This window comes from Mus musculus, chromosome 1 (assembly GCF_000001635.26).
Source record: "Mus musculus strain C57BL/6J chromosome 1, GRCm38.p6 C57BL/6J".
NCBI classification, from domain to species: Eukaryota; Metazoa; Chordata; class Mammalia; order Rodentia; family Muridae; genus Mus; species Mus musculus.
This window is the reverse complement of record NC_000067.6, coordinates 37,214,013-37,227,931: the sequence shown is the minus strand read 5'-3', so window position 1 is coordinate 37,227,931 and position 13,919 is coordinate 37,214,013. Positions and strand designations below refer to the sequence as shown.

Sequence of the window (13,919 nt, the reverse complement as noted above, 5' to 3'; positions counted from 1 at the left end):
GCCAGTAGCCAAGTGTTCTTCCACTGTTTCTGCTTCTGTTCCTGAGTCCATTCTTTGGTCTTGGGTTTCTGCCCTGACTTCTCTCAGTATTTATTAGACTATGATATGGACATGGTGGCCAAGCAAAACCTTTCCTCCTCAAGTTGCTTTTGGTCAGAATGGCTTTATCTCAATAACAGAAAGGACACTAGGACTCTAGGATACTTCCTGGGTGTGGTCCTAATATGACTCCTCTAGGTCCAAGTGAGGCCAGGGGTCAGTGTCTCTGAGGGATGAGGGAAGGGAGAGCGATTGTTTTGGCAGAGTATCCACACGGATGTGCCCAGGGATCCTTGTGACACAAGGTGGACCCAGGGCTGGGAGAGCACAGGGTAGGTCATAGACTAGGAATCAAATGTCACCATGCTGTCACAGTCTGAAGTCAACCTCAAGGGCACAATGAAAGAGTTATCTGTCAAAGTAGGGAGTTGGGGCGTGTGTAACTTCACAGTGTGATTGATAACTGGGCCTGGGTAATAGATATCCATGGTCCTCTACTTCACATCTTTCCTGCTCATCTTTCAATTCAGCTGTTGCTATGCCAACTGGATCAGGCTGAATAGCCTGGCAATACCTCGGCTGTGCTGTGGGCTAGTGGCCTTCCACCTGCTTCCCCTGAGGAACACATTCTTGCAACACTTCAGCTGTTCCGTCACAGGCACAAACCCAGCGGCACTTACCAGACTTAATAACCCCTGGGCAACTCTGCATTAAACTGAATCAGGGCTCAGAACATGCAGTCAGTCTTCTATCCCTCAGGAAGAGGATTTTGAAGAGCACTCTAGAGGCTCCTTGGAGAGGCCCTGCCACCTAGAGACATGGTCTGTTTGTGATGTACGGTGGCTTGGCTGTCCATCCCTCCCTTTTTGTCCAAGGCCCCTGCTGCCCTCCCTTCAAATCTCTCCCCAAACAACCCACCTGCATGCATGTTCTCATCCAAGGTTTTGTGTTGTTTTGGCTTTGGGAGAGGGGGTTATCTCCACTAAGTAGCTAGATATTTAAGCACATATGAGTTATTAAGAGACCCAGGTTCCTCAATGTTTAGGGGTAAGCCTAATTTCTCCTTTAATTTTATCTTTCAGGTTGGACAGGACAAAATGTATATCATTGTGTAAATATAACCCAAAAGATTTTGTTCTAGTTGGGTCATACATGTCATTCATGACCATCTTTATAAAAAGGTAAAAAGGATCAGAACCTGAATAAGGACCGTGTGTTTTGAATGACTACATATTTATTGATAGGTTTTAATTTAAAGTTTCCTCTGTGTGTCCCTTTGTCTTGTACTTTGTTATGCTGGTTCCAACCCTAAGCCATGCCTTGTGTGCTGCTAATCACACTGAGGGGTGTTCAAATAAGGAATCCAGTTTTTTTGGGGGAGTGTATGGCAGGGTAACATTACAAAGGATGGGGCTGCATTCTTTTGTCAGAAGCCACGCTGAACCTCACCATAGTTTCTGGTTGGTGATCGCTAACCAGACTCTTCATCTCATCAGAGATTGCAGGATCCAGAAGCTCAATCACTCCTCCTGAATAAGCTTAAGTATTCTTAAAAGAGACAAAGTCTAACTCTTTTAGTTACTTGTTAAGTGTACAGTTCATAGAAGGATAAACTAAGGGTTCTTTCTTCCCCCCACTCCTCCTCCTCCTTCTCTTCTTCTTCCTCCTCCTCCTCCTCCTCCTTTTCCCTTACCAGTTCTTCAGTCATGGTATCTCAAGAGAGTGATACTGTCACATCTCCTGATAACATTCAAGGAGTTCTAACCAGAGAGGCCAAGGACCCTGAGACTATGCTGAAAAAAATATAAACAAGCAAACAAACAAAAACAAGAAACCCAGAAACTGCTAACACTGGAGAGCTCTCTGTGGGCATGCCTCCCAAGTCCTCAGCTGCTAATCCTCAGGGCCCATGAGGCAGTAGAAATGCTGATGTTGCAATTAAGAGAAGCTGGTCTTGGTTCTCTTTGGCTCTGAAGTCCACAATGGGGCTTCTTTGGTTTACCATCCACACCGTAAGGGCTGGCAATGTGAAACATAACTTTATTTTCCAAAACAGGGAAAAGATACATCCTGCCAACAATGAAGGTGACGGTGACCTCGACGTGGACTCAGAGGTCGGAGCTTTGAAATGGTTTGTGAGCCATCTCCCAAATGCATGTGTGTCGCGTGTTCTAGAACTTGGACAGGGAACCAAGAACACACCATTTCAGATTGCTTGTATTTTCTTTATAATGTGACTAAATATATCTCTTCCCCGGTCCCCAAGACAGTCCTTTCATTAACTCCCTTGGCCCAGTATGTCCCAGGAACTAGGAACTAGGCCTGTCCCTGAGGGTTATGACGCTGGAGAATACAGGTCTATGCCTTGGGGAACCAACCACACAAGTCAGTGACGCGTGCACATGCAGTGCAGGTGGATTAACAAGCACAAAGCCGTGGGGAGGGTTAGTGCTGGAGGGGTTGAAACAGACAGAGGCAGAATGGAGAGCCATGTGGGTAGGGAGAGACCCCAACCACGCCTTAGGGACTCATGTAGAGGTCCCTCCAAACAATCATACTGTTCGCTCAACACCAACCCCGTTCACCATTATGCTGTGCACCTTCAAGGGTTTGACTGAGACTCATACCACAGAATTCAACTTGGCCTTTATTGTTGGCCTGGCTATGTGACTGGGTCAGGCATTGACCTGACTCACATACATGCCCATAATCTTTTACTTCTCTTTTCTTGTACTAAAACCTGAAGCCCTGGAGAAATCCTTCATTTTATTTAAAAACTGCTTCTCTAGATTCCCCACGCATACATAAAGAATGGAATGAAAAGCACACAGGGTCAGGGAAGTGGCAGAGATCTGAAGGATGGCCGTCACCATAGGACACCTCACCTGTCCCGGGCACCTGCTCTCTGTATGCTCTGGTCTCTGTTCTGATGTCTTGAACTGTGTACTAACTTATTGGATCCTCATACAGTGCCATGAGTGATTCACACTGGAAATGTCCATCTCATAAACCAAACTCCAAACAGCCAACAATTCCCACGGTGTTCCATGTCTGGAGCCTTTTCTTGAGCCATTTTTAATGGCCGTAATATTCTTCCTTTCTACCCCCAAACTTCAGGGTAGAAGAAAAATTCACAATACTGAGACCTGTAAGCCAGCCATAGGAACACACATCGCCCCATACCCAGTTCCAAGGGTTAGATACACGCTAGCAATTTTAGGGTGACATAGAGGGAAAGCCCCCAAAGCCTTGCACAACAAGCCGTGTTTGAGAGTTTAAGTGGCTTTATGTAAGAGACAAGTTAAGAGATCTTGAAGGAGATATAGATCAATGGGAAGATGTTCACTGATTGTGTCTAAATGTCAACTGACAAATGGACCAACAATATGTGGTAAATCCACATAATAGATCACTACCTGCCAAGGAAAAAGAATGAAATACTAGTTTGTTTGTTTTTTAATTAAAATCCATATTACATGCTGTAACATGGATTGACATTATGCTTTGTGGAAAAAGCCAGACATGGAAGACTGTGATTTCATGGAAACTCGAAGAATAGATAAATCCATAAAGACAGAAAGTAGATTAATTGCCAAGGTTAGAGTAGGGAATTTAGAAAGAAGAGGGATGTTAATAGGCACAGGATGTCTTTTGGGGGTGTTTACAGTTCTAAAATTATATTGTGATGGTTCCAAACTGTGGATATAATAAAACAAAATCAATACTTTAAGTGAGTGATCTTTGTAGTATGTAAATGATTTCTCTAAAAGAAATAATATTCCATCTATAATTCAAAATACCCTAAAATGAAGAATTAATAATATCTGCCATGAGAAATTGACTAAACACAATACAAACATAATATATAAACCAAAATATAAACACAATTAAAGGGAGAAATGTCAAAACAGCGCGTTCATCATCACCATCACCACAGCCACAAGAACACTGCTACCCCAGTATGGTGGTTTAATGGGAATGTCCTACATAGGATTATATGTTTGGACACTTGGCTTCCAGCAGATGATACTATTTGAGGAGGTCTTTAAGGTCCAGACTTACTGGAAGAAACATGCCACTGGAGTGGACCTTGAGAGTATGCAGCATCACCCCACTTCTAGCCTCTCTCTGCTTGATGCTCTGGCTGCATGCCTGCTCCTGTTGCTGCTATGCCTGTTACTATTGCAGCCATGCCTGTTCTTGCTGCAGCCATGCCTGTTGCTGTTGCTGCTATGCCTGCTTCTGTTGCTGCCTGCCTGTTTCTGTTGCTGCCTGCCTGTTACTGTTGCAGCCATGCCTGTTCTTGTTGCTGCCTGTTTGCTCCTATTGCAGCCATGCCTGTTCCTGTTGCTGCCTGCCTGTTACAGTTGCTGCTATGCCTGCTTCTGTTGCTGCCTGCCTGTTACTGTTGCTGCCTGCCTGTTTCTGTTGCTGCCTGCCTGTTACTGTTGCAGCCATGCCTGTTCTTGTTGCAGCCATGCCTGTTCTTGCTGCAGCCATGCCTGTTGCTGTTGCTGCTATGCCTGCTTCTGTTGCTGCCTGCCTGTTTCTGTTGCTGCCTGCCTGTTACTGTTGCAGCCATGCCTGTTCTTGTTGCTGCCTGTTTGCTCCTGTTGCAGCCATGCCTGTTCCTGTTGCTGCCTGCCTGTTACAGTTGCTGCTATGCCTGCTTCTGTTGCTACCTGCCTGTTACTGTTGCTGCCTGCCTGTTTCTGTTGCTGCCTGCCTGTTACTGTTGCAGCCATGCCTGTTCTTGTTGCTGTTTGCTCCTGTTGCAGCCATGCCTGCTCCTGTTGCTGCCTGCCTGTTACTGTTGTAGCCATGCCTGTTCTTGTTGCTGCCATGCCTGTTACTGCCATGCCTTCTCACCATGATGAACTCTCTTCATTCATATAAGTTAGTTTTGGTTGTGATGTTTTATTGAAGCAACAGAAAAGTAACTGATAAAATCAACACCACCCCTGCAATCACACCCACCACCACCACCACCACCACCACCACCACCACCACCACCACCATGACAATTTGAGAATGGACTATGCTAGACACTGCACTACAAACATTTACTGGTATCGACCGATTTAATCCTACCAATAACTCTATGAGGTAGTATCAGTGCTATTTACTTTCCAGATTAGTGTGCTGGGGTAAAGAATTTACACAGCCAGGACTACCTAGTTAACCAGTATTAATCTAATGATGAGTCTTTGGGTTTAATCCCCAACTCTTGAGATCCAAGGGTAGTTTCTGGGAGCAATAAATGTCATGATACCCTCTACCTGCTCACAGGGTCCCAAAGGACATCTCAGGTCTTAGATAAGGTATATCAGGGTGTCCTGGGACGTGCTCAGGGCTGAGATGGGAAGGGATAAAGTGAGGGTCTTTACAGAGTGTGTGGAATCTGAAGCCCAGGCTTGCCCCAGCAGCAAGATGGAGGGAGTGTGCTTGAATTCGGAGAGTTCAGTTGTTTCCTGTGGAAAGGGTGGTGGTGAGATCCTCCCTCCTCTAAACTCTATGCATTTTCATAACAGAAGCCAGAGGCTTCCAGATGCCGGCTGCAGAGTTTCAATTCCTGCCTGGGAAGAGAAATGAGTTTCCAGGAACAGGAAAGGACTTAGGGGGGTGAGGAGTGTGAAAGAGAATGCTCTGAAACCGGAACGAGATTACCAATTACAGTTGTTAGTTCAAGAGGCAGGGGCCTGTCTTATGCTTAGGACGGGTCTTGAGCTTCTCCAGAGACGACTGGAGCTGCCAGCGTCCTGGGCTTCTCAGGTCCGTGTGCACTCACAAGGCTTTGTAATAAGAGCCAGCTGTTTGAATTGGCATTACAAGAAGAAAAAGTGGTCCCCAGCTTTTACTAGAGTCAGGGAGTCACCCCATTGCAGCTCTCTTGAGAACTACTGTCTTTCTTGCCCAGACCCCGTACTAATAAGACCAGGCCAGGAACCTCTCAGAACCCTCTCCAAGGGTGACTTCTCCATCCAACTACATGAGGCATCTGTCACCAAGTAGCCTTTGGGATATGATTATGAAAGGAATCTTTTGTCATGGTTGGAAATATGAAGCTATATGTGAGTCAGGACAGTGACATGGCTTGGTGGGTAAAGAGGATTGCTGCCAAGTCTGAAGACCCGAGTTCATATGTCAGAGGGAAGGAACAGACTCCCCCAACAACCAGATGGAAGTCTTACTTAAGATTTGCCCAAGCTAAGATTCAGAATGGCTAAATGTCCCGTCTCAAGTCACCCTGTGGCAGAGCTAGGCTGAAGTGGCAAAAGCTTGTCTGACTTTAACTCCTCCACTGTAGCGTGGTAGTTCAAGATGAAGATGTAAGTCCTGCAGATAACAGAGGGGGTTCTGGGAGTTCACTGCCACTTGGGGTGTGGCCTCTGTGAAGGGTGCTGCATGACTAATGGGGAGATTTTCTGGGGGGAGCATTGTCGCAAATGTCAAGGCATCTGAAGCACCTGGAGGCACATGCTCAGGCCTTGTCTAGGTTGATACTTGGAAGATCGTTGGAGCCAGCTGGCCACTCAGCCAAGACTCTGAGCGTTCCCTCCCACAGTTCCTTACTGCCTCAGATGCGGCTTTTCCAAGTCTGCTCAGTTACCACAAATGAACCAGAGGTCCCTTCTACCGTGTCCACCATTCACTGATTCAGAAATGGCTCGAGGACTCGGCAGCTGCTAGGGGCTCACCTAGGCAGTGGAACCAGACAGAGCCTGGCACTTAGGATAGGGAGGATCTCGATGAGTTTGGGATGGATGGATGGATGGATGGATGGATGGATGGATGGATGGACAACCCTCTAAGCATGGCTGCAAGGTCTTTCTGAACGATGGCTCTAATCATATGTCTCTTCTCAGGCACCCATGATGTAGAGTCGCATATATATATATATATATATATATGTATATATCATAGCATCAATGCTGCATGAGCCCCAGGTTAACCTCCCACCTCCTGACCAGCCGCCCACTTCTGCTTTGCAGGTGCCTCCCCCTAAGAGAATCCTTTTGCTTTTCCTCAACTTCAACTTGCAGTTACTCTCAAGGTGACCTTCCCCGAGAGACCCTCTGACAGGAACAATCCTCAACATCTATTTAGCTTCAGGGCTGCTGCTGTGTCTACTTCAGTCTAGAAAGCAGGCCACTCACAGGTGCTATAAGCTTCCTCTCTCCCACCGCTCAGAGAAGTTCCCCAGGGTAGAGACTGTGCCTGCTTAATTAATTTAATTCTGTTTCTCCCACTGAACTTTGTTTCGCACTAAGGAATCATCAGTATGAAATAAGAGAGGCCAGAGTGAAGCCCCAGGGTGTGTAATGGGGGGGGTGGCATAGAGAAAAAGACCCATCTCAATCTTCAGTAGGGGGTGGGGGTGGAGGGGTAGTGAGTGTTCACGTGGCAGTATACTGGGGATGGGAGGGGGTGTCAGAGCAAGGCTCTGGGGCCTGGTTATTGTTATCTTTCAACTCCTGTAGGAAGCTGGCAGCCAGAGAGAGCTTCCAGAACTAGAGAAGAGCCTGCGCAGCTTCCAACTGTTTACCTCTGGGTACCATGGCAACCTGAGGCTGGTCACCATAGCAACCCCATTCTTAACCAGAAGCACATCCTGCAGCTGACAGTGAATGAGAACAGAAAAGGCATAAAATCAGGTGCATCAGAGGCAAGAGGCACACAAAGTCCTGGCCAAAACCCCAAGGAAAGTGACTGAGATCTTGTGCCATACAGACAGCCGTTAGAGAGCAACCATTTCTGGCATCAAGGACCACAGAGGACCCCCTCGGGAGTGAAAAAGAAGTTGAGGAGGAAAAAGAATCAGAACAAATTTCACATTCATCTCCACTGACACCAGAGGATCCCTCAGACCTCAGCTGAAATCTCTACTATGCTCTGCATGATATGACTAAATTTCCTACAGCCAGAATTTTAGCATAGAAGTTTGGTTTGGTCATGACATGCACCTCCCGCTCTGGGTCCAAATTTTGCCAGGCTCCCTTTCCCATGGATTCTCACTTCGGGAGGTGTGGGCACCAAAGCACACTGCACTGGGTGAGTGCCATGGCCGGACAACTACATCGCTGCTTGTTTTAATGAGTGATGCTGTATGGGGTAGAAGATGATGACCCACAGAGAATGTTGGCACAGAGCTGGGCTCCCTGCTATGGGATGGTGTTTGAACCCAGGTGGCAGGCACTTTCTAAAGCTTTGAGGGATTGGGAATGGTGAAGCAGACCCCAGTCTCAGATCAGAATAAGAATTAGTGATGATCGCTCATAAGGAACAGTCCAGCTTCTGGAGAGAGGTTACTCAGGGTAGAGCTACAGGGAGAGCCCTGAGCAAACGGGTCTCACCTGTGAGGCTGTTTCACCAATGCCTGCTTATCGAAGGCTGCAGACTCCACACCGCTCTGCTTAAGTCTCCTTCTTGAAGGAGGCAAGCCGTGCCTAGGAAGACGCTTGCTTCTGAAGATCAAAGTCCCAACAGCATCAGAGAGGGAGATGATGAGAAAAACAAAACAAAACAAAACAAAACAAAACAAAACAAAACAAAACAAAACCTGGATCAGCTTTTCCCACTTCCTAGCTCCACAGTCCCAGCCCAGAGTAGCCAGTAGATTGGCAGCCTGAGGTGGTCAAGGGTGGATTGGGTGTGGAGAAGGGGGTGGAAGACAAGAGGGAGTGCATAGTTATTGAGGAAATTCTGAAGACTGAGCCAGACACTTTATCAGATAAGCGGATTTTAAGGGATCAGGGGCCACCAACCCTAGCCACTAAGCCTTCTGGCCCTGTGGCTAAGTCCGGTATAAATTTTTCATTAAAAAAAAAAAAAAAGATTCTTTCTTCTTAAATAAACTCCTCACTCCTTCCTCAGTCCACCTGACTCTTTGTCTTTCTAGGCTGAGTAGGGTTTGGAAGAGCAGCTCACATCCCCTGCATGCTGCCTCAGGGTGACGCCTTCCAAATCTTTGACCCGAGTGTCCCAGCGCGGTTTTGGCGCTGGGAGACACTAATCCGGTGAGCCAGAGGGACGAGATGGACTTTGAGCTCCTTCCTGATTTAATGGCAGTGAAGATGCTGCCTCTGAGTACAGGATGGCTGGAGAACGTATGGCTGGACCCGGTCCTGTGGCGGTAAAGTCAGCCCAGCTCTTTCTGTTTGGTTACTCGACGGCTTAGCGGGCTTAGCTCAGTGAGTTGCAGAAAGGGGATGCTTATGGGGAGCACCGAGTACGCTTGTTCTTGTTCCAAGCACACTGGAGGGTGTCCCCTATGTCTGCAGAGACAGGCAGGAAGGGACCTGTTTCAGCACCGTGGGCTGCGGACAGCGCCCCGCCACTCACCAGGACCAGCTTGGACCTGGAGCCCGGATCCAGCCCAGAATCTCTGTTTAGTGTAGTGGCCCAGCAACTTCCAGCTCAACCCCCACCCCCACCCCCCTTGAGTCCTTACCCTGTCAAAGTTTGGGCTTCTTGGTGCGCCTGGATCTGGGAGAGCGACTCCTTCCTCTCTCTCTCTCTCTCTCTGTTCTGGGCAACAGCCCGGACTTCTTTCTCCTGCTCTTCAGCTCCCTGTCTCCGGCATGGTCTTCTGGGTCCAGCAGGCGGAGTAACTCTGTTGCTTCCTTTGACTGAGAGAGTCAACTGAGATGCCTGGAATTCAAAGGAAGTCTGGAGAAAGGCAGAAGCCACACTTGCTTGTATTCAGAGGAGGGGAAGGAGGAGGAAGACGGGGAGGAGGAAGAGGAGGCAGGAAGCAGGAAGCAATAAAGTAATAGTCCAGCTGTCAACTTTGGACTTTTCTTCTGATCTCAAGTGGCCACCACAGACAACTTCCAGTAGCCCACACTAAGTGAGGACAGTAAAGATCGGGAGGCTTGAAGTTTAAGGTGTGTGTGTGTGTGCTACAGTCATCTACAATGTACAATTATACAATCTACACTCTTAATGGTGCTTTTAGAAGCAAGTTTCTCTTGGGATGCATATTCTTGCAGTTTTTAGTTTCTTCTACCTCACTATATTCTAGACCAGTGGCTCTCAATGACCCTTTCACAGGGGTTACATCAGATCTCCTTCACATCAGGTATTTACATTACTATTCGTAATGGTAGCAAAGTTATAGTTAGTAGCAATGAAAATGATGTTATAGTTGGTGGTCACCACAACATGAGGAACTGTATTAAAGTGTTGCAGCATTAAGAAGGTAGGGAACCACTGCTCTAGACTCACAGAACCAAAATTTAAAACCCACCAACCAGCTAGCAGTCCCTATTCTGTATTGAATTCAGAGGGACTTAAGCTCTCCTTGGAGATAAGAGTTTTTTGGTTATTTTTTTTCAATAAGGCTGTGCAGTTCCAGAAACTAGATTTATGCACAGAGGTACAGGTGAGCAGGACAATGTTGCTAAGAATGGTGACCTATGGGGCAGAATATTTGCCTAGCATATGTGAGACCTTGCTTCAATCTCCAGCTGGAAAGAGGCAGAGGAAGAGAGAGTGGGAGGAGAAAAAAGGGGAGGAAGGAGAGGAAGGGGAGAAGGAAGAGGAAGAAGAGGAGGAGGAAGAAGGGAGGAGGAGGGAAAGTAGGAAGGAGGAAGAGGAGGAAGATGAAGAGAGGAGGAGGAGGGAAAGGAGGAAGAGGAGGAAGATGAAGGGAGGAGGAGGGAAAGGAGGAAGGAGGAAGAGGAGGAAGATGAAGGGGGAGGAGGAGGGAAAGGAGGAAGGAGAAAGATGAAGGAAGGAGGAGGAGGAGGATAGGTTGACTCCCACCTCTCCATCACTGATAGTTGCCATCTCTGGCTCTGAACCCCTGGAGCAGGTCCCAGGGACACACTGAGCCTTTTCGTCTGACAAGAACAGGGTAGTGTCTTGAGTTCCAGGCTCTCATGACCAATACCACAAAGGAGAAAAAAAAAAAAGCCTAAAAGCAGATTCTACAGCAACCAGCCCACTAGAACTTCTCCAAGGAGCTTCTATGAAATTTCCTAGAAATACCCATCAAAATTGCCTTTCCATGTAGCAGATCATCTTCATTTGCACCATACTCATAGGACAAGTTGAAGCCCATAGCCCTCACTTGAAAAATAAGAATTAGGAAAAATATATAAGTATGCATACATGCGTGTCCCTGGACACTCATCATAAAAATGGGAAACAAAGCCTAGAAAAAAAAATTATCTGAAGAAACCTCAGGCTTGTTTAGATTCAAGAGATTCAGATAAAGAATGAGCAGAAATGTAAAGGAATAAACAGAGCTGGAGCCAGTTGTGGCAGCACACGCCCGTTGACATCAGAGGATGGGCAGCCTGTGCCTTAGTCACAGTGGCTCACAAGTCCAGAAGACAAAATGACAAGGACAAACAAAACAGGCCCAAGGCAAGAAACAAACAAACAAACAAAACCCTAATCAACCAAATGGAAAACATTTCAAGTCTAAGCCATGAACGTGGGTGGGGTAGAGACTGCTTGTTTTACTGTCTATGTTCTAAGAAGGAACTTGAAATTAATCCAATACACGAGAAAACATACATTTGTCAGACTTGACTTCATCAGGAGGCTTAGTGTCCACATACTGGAGAATTTCTCATGCATCTTGTGCAACTGGTTTATCAGGAAATGATTCATTTTTTCCTAATACCGGTGATTTAAGCTACAAATTGAAGCTGTTCTTCACTGGCTCATCCTCGGGGAAGGCAGGAAGCAGATGGGTGTCTTCTGTTGTCTGGAGATGTTTTAGAGCTCTAAACGAATTTTAAAGCCCCAGTTAGGAAAGTGCAGTGGTTACCACGATATGACTATTGGGTATCATCTGCAACATGAAAGTCCCCTTGTCTGCTGGTTTCTGAAGTGCACACCACTTCTAAGCCTCTAGGAGAGGTACAGAAAATAAGACCTTTTGGAAATCTCAAGGAAATGGAGAGGTTAACTGCCTCTAATAGAGGGAGACAGAACAGTTGGTGCAGGTCTGGGCATGTAGTTGGCCCTTAGGTATCAATGTGTGTGGCACTAGTTATTTCTGAAGAACTTACTCTACTGGGGGAAAAAAAAGGAACAGATAACCTGGGGCAGGCAATGATTAGACAAAGACCGAGGGGGTGTTTCTGTGTATTTGACTGCAGCGGCATCTAGTAGCAAAGTCCCAGGACACAAAAGGTCCAGGTTTGGCTCAAGACCTATTCAAGTGTTGTGTCATTTGGGTACCTGTGGCATTGCCTAAGGAATGACAATGTGAGGGAGGAATGATCGTTTAGAAATTGTCTATCTTCTGTGCACATGTAGGATGCAGTTAGTGCCAAGCCATCCCAGGGGAGTTAATGGGATATCCCAACTGCCCTATGGCACCAAGAGACCCAGGAAGGAGATCTTCAGAAACTCCCAAGTTGAGTGTCAAAACAGATCACTGTGAAAAGGGAACAATGGAGAAAGTGTGGCTTTCTTCTTCTGACAGGGCAGTGAGATTGGAAGGGGAACACAGGGACCAGGTGAGCCCTGAGCAGGCTTAAGCCTCAGGCAGGCCATGCCAGGGAGTCAGAGAAGGGTCTGTGAGGGCACAATGTAGCACTGAGCCACCAGGAGCAGAGGGAAGTTAGAAAGAGGATCCCTGGCATGACCGGTTCTATTCAGCTGTGAGTTAGATGTTAGTGACAGGATGGGCCATAGCCATGCCCAGAGGGCTTGGATGGGATCATAAGGAAGCACATGTGTGATTCAGGGGGACATCCTGTTGATTCTTAGTTTTTGAAATTTAGGGTAAGCATAATGGCCTGCATCATCTTCTGAGATTTGTTGTTATCAATAGCAAATATTAGGTTAGTAGGATTCAGAAATACCTTGTGTGGCTTTCATTTTATCCATTATTTCATTTACTTCCTTTAATTTCATTCATATTTATTCGGTTTCATTGTGTAATAAATGCATATTCTGCTCGCATGTATGCATGTGTGTGCACAGGTGCCCATGCCTGTTTGCATGTATGGAGGCCAGGGGTTATTGCCAGGTGTGTTCTCTATCTCTGTCCACTTTATTTTTGAGGCAAAGCGTCTCATTGAATCTGGGGCTCACTTTTTGACCGGATTGGTTGGCTAGCAATTGTATGGGAATCTCTGCCTCAACAAGTGCTGGGGGCGCAAGTGCAAGTTGCTGAGCCTAACTTGCACAGGCGCTAGAGGTGTAAACTCAGCCCTCAAACTCCTGTAGCAAGCACTTTGCTCATCTTCCCAGTGCCTATAATTCATTGCTTACTCTGTGTGCAATATATAGTGCGGAAAGAAAAAAAAAACCAGCAAAAAGAGAATTAATGTTTTTACCATTCTAATTATGTGAAATCTTTCTAGTTCAAACCAATTTAGATGTGCCAAAGACCTGGTACTTACAGGTGAAGGCTGACTCAAAGCACCCAAGTTGTGCCCCTGGGTGGGCCAAAGCACAGGTGTTCCTGCTGGGGCCTCACAGCTCCTCTGGCTGTGTGGAAGAGCACACACTCTGATAGGAGGATAACTAGATTAGCAGGAGATGAGCAACACTCTAAGCAGATGAGCTCAGCTAGCGGCAAGGGGAGGGGCAGTGGGCTAGTCCAGGGAGAGGGTCTGGATCCTTGGTTGGCTGGTGATAAGGCAGCTTGTGAATTCAAGTGTTTTATGAGAAACAGCAGTATGTCAGTTTTTGCTGTGGGGATTCCCAACCAGTGTGTGTGTGTGTGTGTGTGTGTGTGTGTGTGTGTGTGTGTGTGTGTAGCCTATTTTGCCCACTCTTTCTCAGGAAGCAATAACAATAATGTCTATTTCTCATATTTAACTGGCAGTTTGAAAGACAGAATTAAAATACAATTAATGAGATGGGATAGTTAAAATTCCATCAATGTCACAGGGGCCTGAGAAGGGCCT

General features: G+C 46.7%; 1 protein-coding gene across 4 annotated transcripts in view; it reads right to left on the bottom strand.

Moving 5' to 3' along the window:
- The window catches only part of Cnga3 (cyclic nucleotide gated channel alpha 3), a 45,144-nt gene extending 35,453 nt beyond the window's left edge, over positions 1-9,691 (bottom strand). For 2 of the 4 annotated variants that reach the window (XM_017313748.2, XM_017313745.2), the window contains exons 1-2: positions 9,491-9,691; positions 8,394-8,504 (exon numbers count right to left, since the gene is read on the bottom strand). The gene's annotated coding sequence lies outside the window, so the exon portion shown is untranslated. Of the gene's footprint in view, positions 1-8,393; positions 8,728-9,490 lie in introns of those variants that run through there. The other 2 variants (NM_001282010.1, NM_009918.2) reach the window with 2 other exon arrangements.
- Positions 9,692-13,919: the final 4,228 nt, after the last annotated feature.